Source organism: Rana temporaria, chromosome 1 (assembly GCF_905171775.1).
Source record: "Rana temporaria chromosome 1, aRanTem1.1, whole genome shotgun sequence".
Taxonomy (NCBI): domain Eukaryota; kingdom Metazoa; phylum Chordata; class Amphibia; order Anura; family Ranidae; genus Rana; species Rana temporaria.
The window spans coordinates 63482328-63501291 of record NC_053489.1 but is presented as its reverse complement, the minus strand read 5'-3'; the positions used below and the strand labels follow the sequence as shown (position 1 = coordinate 63501291).

The 18964-nt window shown below is 42.8% G+C and overlaps 1 non-coding gene across 1 annotated transcript; it reads left to right on the top strand.

Moving 5' to 3' along the window:
* The first annotated feature begins 7518 nt into the window (after positions 1 to 7518).
* On the top strand, positions 7519 to 7625 carry LOC120925376. The gene has a single exon (XR_005746653.1). It is a non-coding gene; the product is annotated as a U6 spliceosomal RNA (small nuclear RNA).
* The last annotated feature ends 11339 nt before the right edge of the window (positions 7626 to 18964 follow it).

The window sequence follows — 18964 nt, the reverse complement described above, 5'->3', positions numbered from 1 at the left end:
AATTACCATTGGCGTGCGCACAGGGTGTGCCAGGTGTGCCCAGGCACACCCTAATCACCCTGTGCAGAACAGATTCCCCCTACTGACCTGGCTCCCCCTCCTTCCCCCTACAGCACTGCAGGCTCCCCCCCTCTCCCATCGGTTGTTGCTGTGGATGTTTTACAATGAGTGGGGGAAGGGGCCAGTAAATATGCCATTTACTGGCCCCTTCCCTTTCTGAATGAACATTGTGAGTGATCGGTAGTGTGTTTGAGCTTTGGGGTGCACACCCTAATGCCAAAGGCTGCGCACACCTATGCCAATTACCCAATTATATGCATATCTGTGTGTCCCAAGCGTGTCACGATCCTACGGGGTAAAATGACCGCACCAGCCAAGCAGACTCTGGCTGGAAAAAAAAAAGCGCCCAGAGGCGGTTCAGTTCGCATGAGTTGCGCTATACAAGTCATTCATTCATTCATTCACCCAATGTAATCTGGTGTCTTGACAGCCCTGAAATTACATCATCATACCATACGGCACAGACTTAAAAGAGCCCCTAAATATGGTTTAATTTATATTTGAGGTTGACGGGTAGTAAAAACAGGTGATCAAAGCGGAGTTCCACCCAAAAATGGAACCACCACTAATTTGCTTCCTCCTACCCTCTGGTGCCACATTTGGCACCTTTCAGGGAGAACGGGTTCCTGTTTTTGACAGGTCCCCATCTCCACTTCCGATAGACAGGCCGCGTCGCTGTCCCTCGGAAGTTTAGCCCCCCTTTTCCTTCCTCCACCGCCGGGCCAATTAGAAAGCGCAGCACACTTTGTGCATGCGCAGTAGGGAACCGGGCGTGAAGCTGAAAGGTTTTACTGCCGGGTTCCCATAGTGAAGATGGCAGCGGTAGCACCTGACAGCCGGTCCGAAAATTGTCTGGGGTGCCGGCATCGCAGGCTCCCTGGACAGGTAACTGTCCATATATTAAAAGCAGTATTTGTAGCTGCTTACTTTTATTTATTTTTTCCCAGGCTGGAACCTGCCAACCACCATCATTTTACGGCGTGCGGTTGACTAGTGGTTAAAGAGATGAACTCATCAGTCTGCTGATTCTCCTTTCACTGTCCAGTCACAGGCTGGAGGAAGGATAAGACTTGTAAGTGTTACTGAACTGTAGCAGAAATAAATCAGGTCTCTTGCCCAGCAAGACAATGATATATTGTGGAGTAGAGCTTTGCAAATTTCAGGACTGGGTGGACAAAAATCGCAATCCTTTGTCAGGTAAAACAGCTACCTACTCTTTATGCCATTCCTATGTGTATTTAGCGGTTTAGTTCTGAAATAATTTCACATAGTACCAGCATGGACAAAGTGTTCACGTAACAGTGAGATTTTGCACTACAGCTGTCAATTTTATTATGTACAATATAAAACTGTTCAGAGAAGAATATACTATCTCCTCTCCAGTTCTTGGCAATCATCCTTTATTTTAACAAGATGCACAGAGTCCATATTTATGTATTGTACGTTCCTCTTGAAAATGTGGTACTTCAAGTGATCACATATTTCCCAAGCACTCAATGTTTTCTTCATGCTCCGATAACTCGATGTCTTAAAGAACAGAATCATTTCTTCATTCTTGTTTACAATGTGATTTGTATCCTTGCCTCGGCCTGTGTCGGAGCCACACTTCACATCTATTACAGCAGCACAATTCATAAATCTAAATTCTAGGCCTCCAAAGTCTTCGTCAACATGATGACTATTATTAAACTGAGAATGTAAAGCGATAAATTGTCTGCACACCCTGGTCTATGTTAACTCCATTCACACCAATTTTTTTAGTTTATAAATAAATGCAATCATTAAAGTGATTATAAAACGCTAATTTGTTATTATTTCTGATTCCTGGAGAAAAAAGAGATTTGCCCTAGGGCCTAAATAAACCCAAAAATAAGCAGCTAACCCAATACTTAGATGCAAAGGGCCAGATCCACATAGAAATGGATAGGCGCAGCGTATCAGAGATACGCTACGCCGCCGTATCTTACCTGGCTTTAAGTCGAATCCTGGAAGAATTCGCGCCGTAAGTTACGGCGGCGTAGTGTATTTCTGGTGGCGGAATTCAAATCGGCGATTAGGGGGCGTGATTCATTTAAATGAAGCGTGTCCCCGCGCCGAATGAACTGCGCATGCTCCGTTTCAAAATTTACCGCCGTGCATTGCGCGAAATGACGTCGCAACAACGTCATTTTTTAAACTTAGACGTGACTTACGTCCATCCCGATTCACGGACGACTTACGATTTTTTCGTATTCCGATCGTTTCGTATTTTGGTTACCGTTTTATTTTCGTACATGCGGGATGGTTCTTTATTCTGTTTAATTCATGTTCGTTACTTGTTAGACAATAATTTTCGTGAATTTTAGTCATTTTGTACTTTCGTAAATATATCGCGGGATTCGCAGCACTTTCAACACGCGGCTCATCCATATTAACTATTGTTAAGCCCCATACACTTGGTCAGACTTTTTTAACAACAAACATAAAAACGATCGTTTTACCAAACGTTCGTTCGTTTTTAAACTCCATCAGAAAACCATTTTTGGGTTCCAGGTTCAAAAGTCTGGCCAACTGATCTCCCTTCAGACGAAAATCCACAAAAAAGTTTATTTGGCTTTACTGTACTACTCAGCACAAAAGAGAAGCTGCTTCACTAACTAACTACACTCACTGTCCATTCAAAAAAACGAAAATTACATCTTATAACAAAAGATTTGCATTCTGTATTTTGAAACCAAATTACGAACAGAAAAAAGGAATTCAGAATACAGAATACAAATCTTTTGTTATAAGATGTCATATGAACATACAAACAGAAAAAGGATTCAAACAAAATACAGAATGAAAATCTTTTGTTAGATGTCATATGAACATACGACTGAAAATCAAAATACGAACAGAACAAGGATTCAAACAAAATACAGAATGCAAGTCTTTTGTTATAGATGCCATTTTCGTTCTTTTGCCGTTTTCGTTTTGTCGTATTTTCGTCGGATTGTTCGTTCGTATTTGCGGTTGTTCGTTATGCGGCTCATTCGCAATCCCGTCGTTTTCGTATTTTGGTGCTTTAATTTTTTCGTATGTACACATTATTCTGCGGGTACGAAAATGAACATTTTCGTACGAAAATAACATTCTTACGAACGGGAATGCACATATCTAATGGCAAGTCTATCTATACGCCGCAGAAAATACCAGCTTTAACTATACGCCGGAAAAAGCCGACTAGAGACGACGTAAGAGAATGCGACGGCCACGTGTACGTTAGTGGATCGTCGGAAAAAGCTAATTTGCATACCCGACGCGGAAAACGACGCAAACTCCACCCAGCGGACGCCAAAGTATTGCATCTACGATCCGAAGGCGTACAAAGCCGTACGCCTGTCGGATCGAACCCAGATGCCGTCGTATCTTGGTTTGAGGATTCAAACTAAAGATACGACGCAGGAATTCTGAAAGTACGCCGGCGTATCAGTAGATACGCCGGCATACTCTCTCTCTGGATCTGGCCCAAAGTATACAGAAATTACAAACCAAATAGTGTAGCCCTATAGCCAAAATTACAATATATGGTGCAAAATAATGCAATAAATAAAGAGCTCATTGCCGTATACATGCAGTGCCCGTGTAGTATGAAGCCCTGTAAACACAGCAGAGAATCCCACCAGGAAAAAAAATTCTGAGGGATTCCTGGCAAGCTTGGCTTGCCAACCTGTGCATACAGACTGCCATTCAAAAGAACCGCCGTTTCTTTGAATGGCAAGAACGCGGTGACGCCATCAACTATGACGAGCCGGGGCTCATGACATTCGATGCTGTCGCCGCCATCTTGCTACACCCCACACTAAACTTGTATGCTACCGCGTATGCGTCAAACTCTTATCGAGCATGCGCAGATTTACCTGGAACAGGTAAGCATACAGACGACCGGTTTTCTCGTCAGGAAACACTCTTTTCCTGATGGGAAAACTGCTAGGGAGCATACACATGGTCGTGATTCCCAGCCAAATGCTCTCCTGGCAGTTTTCCTGCCGGGAAAACCAGTCGTGTGTGCTTAACACTGAATGTTTGTTTAGACCAGTGTTTCTCAAACTTTTTTGTCTTGCGGCACACCAAAAAGATCTAAAAATGTTCACGGCACACCTGAAAAGATTTAACATTTTTATTTTTACATATATGTATCTATGTTTAATTTTAAAGGACCTGTCAAAAGCTCGGAAAAGGTCTGCCGATCGGCTCCCAATTAGCGCTCTCAGCCAATGGCCGAGAGCACTGACCAGAGTGTTCTGACAGGGAGGGCCCTCACCCTGTCTGAACGCAATGGAACAGAAGGGAAGATCGCTGTAACTAACATAGTTAGTACAGCGGCTCTGACCTAAACTTGGTTGAATAAAAAAATAGCTAGTAGTGTATACCAGTCTTACACCACAGATGTTAATGAGCTTGGCTATGTTTTTTTTGAGACTTCTGGTGTCATCTGTTTGCCTGGGTTCTAGGGGTCTGGGCCTGATTCTGTGTGTATTGAGAGGGGGCAGCTCGTCCAGAGCAGAGGTCAGGGATCTGTTGTAGACAGAAGTGGCTAGATTGGTGCAGGACAGTGGTGACATTTTGTCATAGAGGTGATCAGTAGCAGCATAAGGAAGGGAAGGGTTGAAGGTTTTTATGGGGGATTGTTAGATGGTTGATGGAAGAGGTGGTGGAAGACAAGGAAAAAAATAAGAAGGTGGTGATCAGAGAGAGGAAAATAATTGTTGGAGAGGTTGCAAGGAGTGCATAGGTAGGAGAATACTGTACACGATCAAGGGTGTTGCCATCAGAGTGAGTAGAAGCTGTACATATTGGTTTTGGTCAAATGAGGAGGTTAGACTAAGGCCCCGTACACACGACCAAACATGTCTGCTGAAACTGGTCCGCGGGCCAGTTTCAGCAGACATGTTCGGTCGTGTGTAGGCCCGAGCGGACAGGATTCCAGCAAACATTTGCCCACCGGGCCTTTTCCCAGCGGACAAATATTGCTGGACTTGTTTTAAAACAGTCCGCTGGAATCCTGCCCGCTCGGACATGTTCGGTCGTCTGTACAGACCTACCGTACATGTCCGAGCGCCCGCCATCCCTCACATGCGTCGAATGACTTTGACGCATGCGTGGAAGCATTTAACTGGCAGGCCTGCCCACGTCGCCGCGTCATCGTCGCGGCGACACCGCGGACACGCCCCGCGTATTGTTTACGCGCGGATTTCTGTACGATGGTTAGTACAGCCATCGTAACAGAAATCCCCGGCCAGACATGTACGGTGAAAACGTCCGGCGGACCGCTTTCATCGTACATGTTTGGTCGTCTGTACACGGCCTAAGAAGTTTAAAGCGGGGGTTCACCCTAAAAAAAAATTGTAACATTACATTGAGCTGACTTCTGACACTGACAGTATGCTGCTCTTTTTTATTTTGCCGTACATACCGTTTTATCTCTATTTTACCCCCCGGCTTCCGGGTAGTGAATCCCGCGGGAGTGGGCATTCCTATTCACAGGCTAAGTGATTGACGTGATGACAAAAGCATCCCACCGGCGCATACGGCCGAAAGAAGCTGAACGTCGGTGCGCAGGCGCCATATAGCGCCGTATAGAGCCGCCTCGCAGTCTGGCTTCTTTCGCCAACTCGTGATGTGCCGTATGCGCCGGTGGGAAGCTTTTGTCATCACGTCAATCACTTAGCCTGTGAATAGGAATGCCCACTCCCGCGGGATTCACTACCCAGAAGCCGGGGGGAAAATAGAGATAAAACGGTATGTACGGCAAAAAAAAAAAGATCAGCATACTGTCAGTGTCAGAAGTCAGCTCAATGTAATGTTAGAATTTTTTTTTAGGGTGAACCCCCGCTTTAAAGCTAGCAGGAGTGTTGGTATTTACCTGGGATATTGAAGTTACTGAGAATGATTGACAAGCTGCACATGGACTACATGTATGGAAAGGTACAAGATCACTTTTTCGAACAGCAGGGGCATTGTATGTAATGTGCTGGGGGATACTAGAACGCATGGGAATGTTATTGGAAAATGGCCATTAAAGGTGAAGCGACCTTTTATACTTAAAAAAGTGTTTTAAAGAAAAACATTGGTGTTAAAAATTAGCTTTTTTTACTTGGAGAGTTGGAAGGTATATAGGTAGAATGCTCATTCTGTATATGTGTTGGAATAATAAGAAAGAATAAAATATCTTCAGCTATGTCGTCAATGTCATTAGGTTAGCCTCAGTATTAATGTATCTCCTACTTGTAGCATCGTTGCTGAGAGTACCTGGAATTCCTAGTGTGCCCACTCTTCATATCACAGAAGAACAGCACTCTCTGTATATCTGAGATACAGAAGAGGATGTTCAGATATTCCATTACTGTTCAATTCTGACTGTAAATGTAATAGTTTCAAGACATTTCCTACTAATGGAAATTCAAGAGCTCTATAATAGATGCATAAAGATCAATTTTATTAAAGTGTCTTTCCATATACTGTATGACAATGGCTTTGAAGCCTATGTGACCCACTTGCCCCTACGGTTTGCTCACTCCTATGATAAAGATTGACATTTGTTCTCTCTATTTATAAGTACAGCAAAACCTTAGATTAAGAGAATAATTTGTTCCAGAAACATGCCTGTAATCCAAAGCACTTGTATATCAAAGCAAATTTTCCCATAAGAAATAAAGGAAACGCAAATGATTTGTTCCACAACCATTTATTTATAAGTCCTTCAGTTTATAGTCCATATAAAAATGATTATAGCCATGTGATAGGTTGTGTAACCATTAAATGTCCATCCACAAATTGAAGCCTCCACAAGGGGATTAGAAGCAAAATCCAGCAGGAGCTACAGAGTATAAAAAAGAAGAGAGGCGCCTCTAAGTGTAGCAATATGGTTACATTTAATGAAGGTACAACATTTAGCAACTCACATGGTTGATGATTAAAACAGGCACATCTAAGTATGCAGGCATCCGAGGTAACGCTGTCCACATAGACCGTCCTCCACATCCTCCAGCCAACTGAATACAGTCCAATACACATATAATGAAGTACTGTATCTTGTGTTAAAGTTCATAACTTTAATATTATGTAATATTGTGTAGGCTGATATATTACATCGACCTGATTGAGTGGCTGTTTGGTTTGATGTCGGGGATATGCTGTTTTTAAGACAGATCTTTTTCAATATTAAAGGCTGTGGAGCTATAATGTGCCTTATTTATTATTATAGATTTTAATAATTTTCAAATGGATGAATAAAGTTTTGTGAGAGCAATATCTTTTCTTGCTTGGTTATGTTAATCAAAATTAGAATATTAAAATTTAGTAAAAATATAATGATTATAAATGTTCTATACTTGCTACGTGTTTTCCTGTGTGTATCTGGACTCCTGCAATATTCTGCACTAAGCCAGACTGACTGTTATCTTGAAGCTTTACTGACAAAAGCAGGGTGTGGGTATCCTCACTTCGGTAGGACATATACTAAAATTGGAATAATACAGAGAAGATTAGCATGACCCCCGTGTAGGAAAGACACACAAATTTGTGAAGCCAAAAAAAAAAGGAAGGGAGTGTAACTAAAAAAACAGATGATACATACAATCAATGCATAAAACATACAAAAACACAATTAAAGAGAGTTTTTTTCTTTCTTGGGAGGGTGCATGTGATCAGCACAGGGCAAATCAGCACTGTCCAGACAGAGTGTCAGGGGTTCTGCAGCCTGATAGGACTATTAGAGCAGAATGAAAACTCCTACTACAAGCTTAACCAGACACTGATAGAAATCACAAGACTACTCTAACTGCTGATGAAAAAAGGTATTTAGCAGTTTATATTTACTAAAACTATTGCATTTCCATATTCTGTGCACTGTGGAAGACCAGATATAGTGAATGCAGGGTCCTGGATTTAGTAACATTTTAGGATGGAGTCTGAGCTCCTAGGATGCACTTGTTTCCTTTTTCTCAGAATGAGGTATGATGGGAGCTCTTATTAAAGCTAAACAGTTTCTAGCTTCTGTAAAACAGTAAATTTATTCCAGGCTCCTTCTAGTGGCCAAATGTAATATTGCAGGAAGAACAAATAGTTCTTAACGGCAGAACAATAAATGAATACTTTTATTCAAGTTTACATAGTTCCCATGAATGCTGTTGTGGGAGAAGCACCCATATATGTTTTTTCTATGTGAAGATGAAGGCTGATGGGGTGTCGGAGGGGTCGGAGGGTGTGACGGGAGTCACTTTTGGACGCAGGGTGACCAAGAAAATAATGAACACTGAGAATATGATTGGATTACTTCAAAATGGGACAGTAATATTCATTAACAATATCTCTCAAGAAATATGAAGATTTTATCCCCTGTACACTGTCTATGACCAGGAAGTATAACTCCTAATATGGGCATTCCAGGAAGGTCAATGTAAGAGACCGACCATCTATTGCTTAACGATTTTGCTTTTGTCTGGATAAGTAAATTGTGTTAATCTTGTGTGAGGCAGCTTTCCATTCACCTATTATTAAGTGTGCTAATGAACTCACCTGTTGTCTGCTAAGGGATGTATTGACACTCAGAATAATGTGTATTGGGGGCTCGTTATGTAACCATTGTGTGATGTTGTGAGTGGATCCGGGTCATTGTTCATGTGGTGACTGCAGTATTCTCAAGTGTATATAAAGAGCCTGCATTCCTTTCAATAAAGAGTCGGATTCCTGCTTGACCCTCAATACAGAGCCTTGTCTCGTACTTGGGGGGGTTATTCGTATGGGTTTCTTGTTCGGCTGATTGGAGTGTTCGGTAGCTGCCTTTGATTTCGGGAATGGAATGTCCTAAAGGATATTCCAACCGTGTGTATGCCCCATCAGACTTTTTCCGTCGGGAATTCCGACAGACTTAGGAATAGAACATGTTCTCTTTTTTCTGAATTCGGAAATTCCGTTCGTCTGTATGGAATTCTGGCGGAGGAAAAAAACATGCATGCTCTGAAACAATTTGACGCATGCTCGGAAACAATTTGACGCATGCTCGGAAGCATCAAACTTAATTTTCCTAGTCTCGTCGTAGTGTTGTACGTCACCTCGTTTTTGACGGTCGGAATTTGGTGTGTCCGTGTGTATGCAAGACAGCTTGAGCGGAATTCCGTTGGAAAAACCCATATAACGATATATAGTTAATACATTTTTTTTTCAATAGTTAGAGTAGTAGCTGTCCACTGGAGCAGATATCTGTGGCGCTGTTATTATTTGATACATTATTTTGTTCTGCGCCATCTAAATTTTTTCTCTTTTTAAGTTTGTACTTTAATGGAGCTCACTGAGGGAAATGCCAAATGTGTGTTTGTATGTGGGTTAGCACGCCTTAATAGATAGGGGCCATATTACAATCTTGGGGCTCTGCAAAGGAAAGATAACGTCTTTTCATGTGCCAGTGACACCAATCCCGGCACTGACCACAGAGTAATTTCGGGAGTGACATGACAGTGTAGAGCACGGTCTCTCCCCACCAGCTCTTTCACTACACATTTCTTCACAGCTTCAGCCCATAGGCTAAAAAGGGAGTCACTGCACACATCGTAAGGTCTCATACATCGAGATTCCAGGTGGGGTCTCTAGGACCGCTTCCAATCTGCAGCAAGACCCTAAAATAGGAGCTCAACCAATCGGAAGGGTGAACCTCAATTACCAGTCCATCCCTCCTACAGGACCTCTGTCTCCCAGCCAACTACCAAGGTGACTGCTCCTCCTTCCCATAACTCCACTACAGTGTCATTCAAAGGGTTAACCCAAAAGAGTTAACATGTAGACTGTTTCAAGAAGCACGTTCACCTTAAATTCACTTTCCTCTTTTCAATATTCAGGCCAGTAGATTTAATACAAAATATTTTCTTGTAATGCCGGGCATCTTTTACATAAAGTTCTCCTCAATTGAAACAGAACAGTTTTACATCCAATGCAACATCATCCAATACTGTGGTGTGCATTCCTTTCTCTGTACAAGGGAGTTCACAACAGGTTAAACAAGTAATAGCCCAAGACCTTGGTCCTAGACATGGGTCTCCCCAAGGAGTGGCACCAATGGTAATCCACAGCATATGGTCACCAACACCAACTGCCGATTCCCAAAAGCCTTTGCTCCTGTATTTATCACCCCAAAAAACAGGAAGTGAGTAATACAGGAGGAACAACAAAGAGCAACATATAGCTGGATTCAGGATGGCGGGCGCATAGTTGCATAGTTGCGGCGGCGTAGCGTATGGCATTTACACTACGGCGCCGTAAGTTAGCAAGGCAAGTACATGATTCACAAAGTACTTGCCTGCTAAGTTACGGCGGCGTAGCGTAAATCGGGTGGGAGTAAGCGCGGGTAATTCAAATTCGGCTGAGGGGGCGTGTTTTATGTTAATGGGGGTGACCTGACGTGATTGACGTATTTTACGAACGGCGCATGTGCCGTCTGTGTACATATCCCAGTGTGCATTGCGGCAAAGTACGCCGCACGGTCCTATTGATTTTGACGTGGACGTAAATGACGCAAATCCCTATTCACGGACGACTTACGCAAACGACGTAAAATTTTAAATTTCGACGCGGGAACGACGGCCATACTTAACATTACTATTCCAGCTATTTGATGGAATAACTTTTGGCCTGAAAGTGCGTTACGTAAATGGCGTATCTTTACTGCGTCGGGCAAGCGTACGTTCGGGAATCGGCGTATCTACTCATTTACATATTCTAGGCCGACCGCAATGGAAGCGCCACCTAGCGGTCAGACTATAAAGTACACTTTAGGATACAACGGAGTAAGACACTTACGCTGCTCGTATCTGAGCCTAATTTAATCGTATCTGGTTACCAGAATACGCTTAAATTTGCGTTGGCGCAGATTCTGACTTTTTTTTTCTCTTCTTTTTTTTTTTTTTTTTTGTTCCGCCTCAGAGAACTATCAGGAGACTTAATCAATTTGCGTTCATTCGCAGTCTCCTTAGTTCACATCATGGTGGGAAACTTTTTTTTTTTTTGGTTATTTTGTTATTGCAAAAGTGCATTTAAATATATGTCGATAAATATACAAGAGAGAAAAAAAATACTTAAATACGTGAATGAATACATTAATTTCCCCTAGCCGAACAGACCCTCATCCCACCCTCATTCCACCCCCATCCCTTAACCCCACCCTCCCGCCCTCCCCTATCTCCGAAATTCTGTCTCATATTGTATCTCTCTTTGCCCGTTATACTTCTTACACTATATCATCCTATCTATATACCTTGGTGAAAGTTTAAAATTAACCCAGTCCTGCCATTTTAATTTAAATCCTCCTTCTCCTTCCTCTCCCATGAATCTGAGCTGTTCAGCATAATATATATCATTGATTTTGCAAAACCAGCTCCTATCTGTTGGGCTCATAGGGTCCTTCCATTGTTTGGGGATCAGACTCTTTGCTGCATCTAGTACGTGGGGAAGTAAAGTTCTCATGTACTGTTTGGTTGACATTTCTGTCCCGTGGAACAGACAGACCCATGGATCAGGAGGTATTTTAATTCCGGTTATCTCCTCAATTACTAATAATACGTTATTCCAGTATGTTTTAATTTTTGGGCAGGTCCACCATATATGTGACATAGTACCCACTTCGAGACAGCCCCTCCAACAATATTTGGAGGTATCATCTCGATAACGGTGTGCTATGGCCGGGGTTATATACCACCGTGCTAAACATTTGAAGTTCATTTCGATCAATGCACAATTAGTTGAACTAGTATGCGTCTTTTTTAATATTTTCCTGACCTCTAACTCGGTTTTACCCGTTTCCAATTCCTCTTCCCATTTATTAATATAAGGAGGGAAACCGGGATCCCTCAATCCCATCAAAATTTTGTAAATTGAGGAGATCCCGCCCCTTCCTTTTGGTGCCAAACACAAACGCTCCAAAGGGAGCAGATTTCTATCTGACCTCGGGGGGGAGGGGAAGGAATCTACAAAATGCGTCAGCTGCATATATCGCCACCTGTTCAGCTCAAACAATTCTTTTTTTTTACTTAATTCCTGGTAGGTAAGAATTTTGCCGTCTTTTAATATATCTTTTAATTGTGCATCTGTTTTTTTAATCCAGTTACCAAACAGGCCTATTTTCCCTGGTGCAAAAAAAATTGTGTCAAATAGAGGGATTAATGGGGAGTTAAAGCCCCATCTGTGCTTTTTGTGTATCCTATCCCATATGGACATGGATGCCAATGTGATCGTGTGCATGTGCGTATTTTGTTGTCTGAAATGTGGCGGTATCCAAATCTCTTTTCCTAACAGTGACTTGTTTGAACAACTTTCTAATCTAACCCACCTTTTCTCATTGTTATCTCTAACCCAATCAACCACCCGTGCCATGTGAATGGCCGTATAATATGTGTAAATATCAGGTACCCCCAAACCACCATGTTCCTTATCTCTAATTAATATTTCCATACTTATGCGCGGTTTTTTGCTCCGCCATATAAACCTATTTAATAACTGTTTTAATATTTTAAAGTAAGCACCCGGTAATACGATTGGTAACATTTGAATTTTATATAATATCTTAGGGAGAATAAACATTTTAAAACAATTTATTCTCCCTAGTAGAGATCTTTGTCTAGATGCACTTCTCTTTAAATCTATTTTAATATCATTTAATAACGGGATAAAATTCTGTAAGTAAATTAGCTCAGGGGATGCTGTGATATTAACTCCCAAATATTTTATCTCGATATCTTTCCAAATAAATGGAAACTCTTGCTTATATCTCCGTACGTCCTGTGCATTCACGCTAATATTAAGGATTTCTGATTTTAGAGGATTGATTTTGAAATTTGATACATCTCCATACAATTTAAGAGTTTTTAATAGATTCGGGAGGGTTATAGTTGGATTCGTTATATATAATAAGATATCGTCGGCGAATGCTGCGAGTTTATGTTCCCCATCATTTGTTTGAATCCCCCTGATGCCCGTGTTATTTCTAATCCCGTCCAGCAATGGTTCCAAAGATAAAATAAATAAAAGAAGGGACAGGGGGCAACCCTGTCTGGTCCCATTGAACATCTCAAATGTCCCTGATAGTATCCCATTCACCTTGACTCTTGCTGTTGGGTGTTTATACAGAGCATTTATCCACCCCATCATTTTTGGACCGATCCCAATGAACTCCAATGTGTTCAGTAGAAATCCCCAGTCTACCCTGTCGAACGCCTTTTCGGCGTCTATAGACAGGAGTAGACCTGGGGATTTACTATATTTTATTATCTGTGTTAACAGGAGTGTTCTAATGCTATTGTCCCTACCTTCCCTCCCGGGGACAAAGCCTACTTGATCAGTATGTACTAAATCTTTCATGATTATTTTCATTCTCCCGGCTAAGATTTTGGCAAACAATTTTACGTCCGCATTTAATAACGAGATGGGTCTAAAACTAGAACATAAGGAGGGATCTTTACCTATCTTGGGAATTATTGTAATCGCGGCCTCTAATGCCTCTCGGCGAATATCCCAGTTTGAACCAATACCGTTTATATAAGAGCACATCCTGGGGATCAGAATGTCACTGAACTTTAGGTAATATGCAGTTGTTAACCCATCGGGGCCTGGGCTTTTCCCCTTTGGTGAATCCTTTAAATTGTTACGAATTTCCATTTCCGTTATAGGTTCTTCTAAAAAGCTAATTTTATCCTCGGGTATTTTATTTAAACATGTGTTGTTTAGAAATTTTTTTGCATTATCACTTCTTCTTTTAATTTTTTCGGGGGGGTCCCCATGCGATATCGAATATAACTTCCCATAGTATTCTTGAATTACTCTTGCGATCTCAGATGTTGTATGTACCTTACCCCCTTTGCCCGTTTGAATACTTTCTATAAAATTACCCTTAGGTTTGTTTTTGAGCCCTTTTGCTAGGAATTTACCCGACAAGTCTCCCCATTGATACTTCTCTTTCTTACGTCTATGAAATGCCGCTCTATTTTCATATTCAATGAGATCTCTTAATTCCTCTCGTTTTAGGATAACATTGCGCTCCGCTTCATGCCCTCCTGTTTGTTTATGGGTCTGTTCGAGATCAAAGATAATTTTATATAACTCATCGTATTTCTTCTTACTTTCTTTTTTTCTGACTGATACGCCAGCCTAAGTCTATCTGAATCTAGCTAATAATTGTTAACTTTTTAGGCACCTACATGTGTCACAAGTAAGTTTTTAAGGGAGCTACAGGGAGCACAGAGCTGCCGTAGAAGTAGTTTCTAGAAGTCTTGTGTAAAAGAAGATACGACGGCGTATCTCCTCATACGCCGTCGTATATCTGAGTCCGGCCTTCGTATCTATGCGCCTGATTCATAGAATCAGGTTACGCATAGATATCCCTAAGATCCGACAGGTGTAAGTGTCTTACACCATCGGATCTTAGGCTGTAATTCCCGGCTGGCCGCTGGGTGGCGCTTCCGTATCTTTACGCGATGAATATGCAAATGAGCATTTACGCCGATTCAGAAACGAACGACCTCCCGGCGCTTTTTTTTACGTCGTTTGCGTTCGGCTTTTTCCGGCGTATAGTTACCCCCGCTATATGAGGGGTAGCTAATGTTAAGTATGGCCGTCGTTCCCGCGCCGAGTTTTGAAATTTTACGTTGTTTGCGTAAGTCATTCGCGAATACGGCTGGACGTAATTTACGTTCACGTTGAAACCAATGACGTCCTTGCGACGTCATTTAGAGCAATGCACACTGGGAGATTTAATGTGAAAAGTGGATGGTAGGTGCAGCTGTGAGCGGTGTCACTGACCACCATACTACACTACACTGACCACAACACTGATCACCATACTACACTACACTGACCTCCGTATTACACTGATCACCATACTACACTGGTCAGTGTAGTATGGTGGTCAGTGTAGTGTAGTATGGTGGTCAGTGTAGTGTAGTGGACAGTATAGTACAGTGGTCAGTGTAGTGTAGTATGGTGATCAGTGTAGTGTAGTGACTATGGTCTATACTGTCCACTACACTGACCACCGTACTACACTGACCACCATACTACACTACACTGACCACCATACTACACTACACTGACCACTAGACTGATCACCATACTACACTACACTGACCACCATACTACACTACACTGACCAATGTACTATATTGTCCACTACACTGATCGCTATACTACACTGTCCACTACACTGATCACCATACTACACTGACCACCATACTACACAACACTGGCCATCGTACTACACTGTCCACCACACTGATCACCATACTACACTACACTGATCACCATACTACACTGTCCACTACACTGATCACCATACTACACTACACTGACCACCGTACTATACTGTCCACTACACTGACCACCACACTACACCACACTGACCACTGTACTACACTGACTACTACACTGACCACCGTACTACACTGTCCACCATACTACACTGATCACCATATTACACTAACCACCGTACTACACTGTCCACTACACTGATCACCATACTACACTACACTACACTGACCGCCGTACTACACTGACCACCATACTACACTACACTGACCACCATACTACACTGTCCACTACACTGATCACCATACTACACTACACTGACCACCGTACTACACTGACCACCATACTACACTACACTGACCACTGTACTATACTGTCCACTACACTGACCACCATACTATACTACACTGACCACCATACTATACTACACTGACCATACTATACTACACTGACCATACTATACTACACTACACTGACCACCATACTACACTACACTGTCCTGCTGCCTACAGCAGAGGCATACCAAGTGGGGGGCGGAGGGGGCACACCCCTCATCGATTGAAATGGTGGCAGCACCGAATTGGCTTGTGGGGAGGGTGCAGGGTGACACCGCTCACAGCTGCACCTACCATCCACTTTTCTCGCGGCCACGGGATGTCTGTGCGACAGCAGAGTGGAGCCACCTCCCCCTCCTCTCTGTTTATGTGTAAACAGGGGGAGGGGACGGGACCTGCAGTGCATGTGTCAGGCACTATACAACGGTGGACCCATATCGACAGGACACCCACCATGCTGATCAGAGGTACTAAATGGGGGGGCTGCACTGAGCGGGGGCTACACTGAAGGCGGGCTGCACTAAAGGGGGCTACGCGTACACTGAAGGGGGGGCTGCACTGAACAGGGGCTTCACTGAAGGGGGGCTGCACTGAACAGGGGCTTCACTGAAGCACTGAAGGGGGCTGCACTGAAGGGGGGGGCTACATTGAAGGGGGGGGGGGCTGCACTGAAGGGGGGATACACTAAAGGGGGGTACACTGAAGGGGGTTACTACAGTATTCCCTTTTTCGCTCTCTCTTTCTCATCCCCCTGGGGCCAGTAACACTAGGGAGTCTCACTCACCTTCTAGTCCAGTCCTGGTCTGCATCCCAGTGGAGGAGGAGAAGGCGGCGGCGGTGGAGAAGGAGGCAGCGGCGGTGGAGGAGGAGGAGAGTGAAAATTCACCCCCTAAATATCGCGCCCAGGGCCATGTTCCCCCCCTGCCCCCCCCCCACGCTACGCCACTGGGGAAAAGTACCCTGTTATCTATTAAGCTGTTCAAGCCAGGGACTTGGCTTTGACATTTATCCTACTTTGAAATTTACTTATGATGAATCTGCTTAATCTGCATACAAACACGTCTTTGTCTCTATTGGTGACAGCTGTGTCGAAACAGTTTGACATAATTGTGACATCAGTTAAATAACACTGTAATTAAGCTCTGTGTTATGTTGGTTTTATCATGTTGATAATTGCCAAGACAGTGTTAAAGAGAATCTACAGTCTTTTCAAAATTTTATAAAAAACAAGTATAAAAGAGATCATCTGGATATAATCCTATCAAACCTTGCTTATTGTATGGTTTGTAACTATGTAGATACTGTATGAACATGGAGGCAGACATATTTTCTTATGCTTAGATTGGTAGATGACAGGCTTCCCCACTGCTGCACAGCCAGGCACACAACAACTTTAGCTTTCATCCAGTCACAGTGAACAGTCCTTGAGCTTTGTTTTGTGTTTTTATTGGGGGGTGTAATAACTTGGATGGGGATGGGAATTAATTATGGTATGCCCAACTTGATAGTAATCCTCCTGGTCTCCGCCCACTAGCCTCTAGAAGTTTCTCCAAACTTCCAGACCCAGGGGGAGGCACCAGAGACTTGTCTGCATATGTGACCCAGCCTGAACTCCAATAACCCTGACCCAGGTTAAGACTCACAGGGCCGGATTAAGATACCTGAGCGTATCTATCCGGCCGGCGTAACGTATCCTAGATACATTATGCCGCTGTAACTTTGGGCGCAAGTTCCGTATTCAGAAAGAACTTGCTCCCTAAGTTATGGCGGCGTAACGTATGTGGGCCGGTGTAAGCCCGCCTAATTCAAATAGGGATGTTGGGGGCGTGTTTTACCTAAATTTGCTTTGACCCCACGTATTTTACGTTTTTTTTTACGGCGCATGCGCCGTTCGTGAAAAAATCTTAGTGCGCATGCTCGAAAATCCGCCGCAAAACATCATTGCTTTCGACGTGAACGTAAATTACGTCCATCCCTATTCGCGAACGACTTACGCAAACGACGTAAAATTTAAAATTTCGGCGCGGGAACGACGGCCATACTTAACATTAGCTACGCCTCATATAGCAGGGGTAACTATACGCCGAAAAAAGCCTAACGTAAACGATGTAAAAAAATGCGCCGGCGGGACGTACGTTTCTGAATCGCCGTATGTACCTAATTAGCATATTCCTTGCATAAACATACGGAAGCGCCACCTAGCGGCCAGCCTGAAATTGCAGCCTAAGATACGATGGTGTAAGACACTTACACCTGTCGGATCTTAGGGATATCTATGTGTAACTGATTCTCTGAATCAGGCGCATAGATACGACCGACCCCACTCAGAGATACAATGGCGTATCAGGAGATACGCCGTCGTATATCTCTTTTCTGAATCCGGGCCACAGGGTTTAAACATGAGTCACAATATGCTTTACATTACATACTCTGACACTATTCTGACACACTAGAGGGTACTTCACTACTTTTCAGTACTAGGAGAAAGTTTTTCTGTTGTTCCTTATTAGGCTAGCTATACACAACCACAATTAATTCCCCCGTCCATGCTAAAAATGGCGGAATATACACTTCTGGCTATTGTATTTAGACAGCCACAACATGCTCAACCGGTCTCAATTTTCAAAACAGTCATTGCATCAAATTGGATGCAGTCACTGTTCAGCCAACAATCTTCCACTCTGCTCCTTTGATTTTGAAATTATTTATTGTCAAGTCAGTTGGTACCCCTCAAGTTTAATTTGGCTGATTCAGAAGGAATAAAAAAAAAAAAATGGAGCAGTGCATAGCCATTTTTACAGAGCAAGACTATCGGCCTAATTTAAGGAAATGCACAAGAACAGGGAGAAAACACTATGAAGATCATTGGCATGCTGGTAATGTGGGTTTATATGAGCATGCATTGTACATGCACCCACATCTCCAAGTGTATCCATTGTGATCCCAGCATCAAACATCTAAATAAAGCTGAACAGTGCCTCATTCTATCTTGCTAAGATTCTATCTTATATTATATATAAAAAAAAGGAAAAACTATAATGTACCAATCAGGTATGAAATGCATATGCGCCATACAAAGGCTCCATATGACTGTTACATAATGCTGCTGGTGCGCACAAGACTGTATGTGTATGGGTTTCTATCATATGAAGTTTCCACTCCCAACCAGCAATATATAAATAAATAAACTGTATGTATGCTTGTTGATGTCCTAGGGCCAGATTCTCAAAAGAGATACGCCTGCGTATTGCCTGATACACCGT